The sequence below is a fragment of the Geospiza fortis genome, unplaced genomic scaffold (genome assembly GCF_000277835.1).
Source record: "Geospiza fortis unplaced genomic scaffold, GeoFor_1.0 scaffold392, whole genome shotgun sequence".
Taxonomy (NCBI): Eukaryota; Metazoa; Chordata; class Aves; order Passeriformes; family Thraupidae; genus Geospiza; species Geospiza fortis.
This window is the reverse complement of record NW_005054541.1, coordinates 379,342-380,058: the sequence shown is the minus strand read 5'-3', so window position 1 is coordinate 380,058 and position 717 is coordinate 379,342.

Genomic DNA, 717 nt, shown 5'->3' with positions numbered 1-717 from the left:
TGTTTTCCCCAAAACACTCCAGCTCCACGCCCTAAAACATCCTACCATTATTTGTTAAAGCATCCAAACATCATCCACTAAATCAACACAGTATCATCCCCTAAAGCATCCCAGTCATTCCCATATGCTCCCCTAAAACTTCTCAGCATCTTTCCTTAAAGCATCAGTTATCCCTCAAACAATCCCAGTCTTGTCACTCCCTGAAGTATCCATCATCATTCCCAAAGGATCCTATTTTTATCCTCTAGAACACTCACTACATTCTCCTGAAACATCTCAGCATCATTCCTTAAAGCACCCCAGCACTGTCCTCTCAAGCAAGCCACCCTCATCCCCTACAGTATCCCAGAGTTATTCCTGACAGCTTCCTAATGCCATCCCTTAATGCATCCCAGTGTCATTCCCCACACCATCCCAGTGTCATCCCCTACAGCATCCCAGTGTCATCTCCTACAGCATCCCAGTGTCATTCCCCACACCATCCCCGTGTCATCCCCTACAGCATCCCAGTGTCATCCCCTACAGCATCCCAGCATTATCCCCTACACCATCCCACTGTCATCCCCTACAGCATCCCACTGTCATCCCCTACAGCATCCCAGTGTCATCCCTAAAGGATTCCAGCTCCATCCCCTCCATCCCCACTACCCCCAGTCCTCAACATTGCTTTCCCCACCCCCGCAGCAGCTCCTGTGCTCCCCTTTCCCTCCTCCCCAC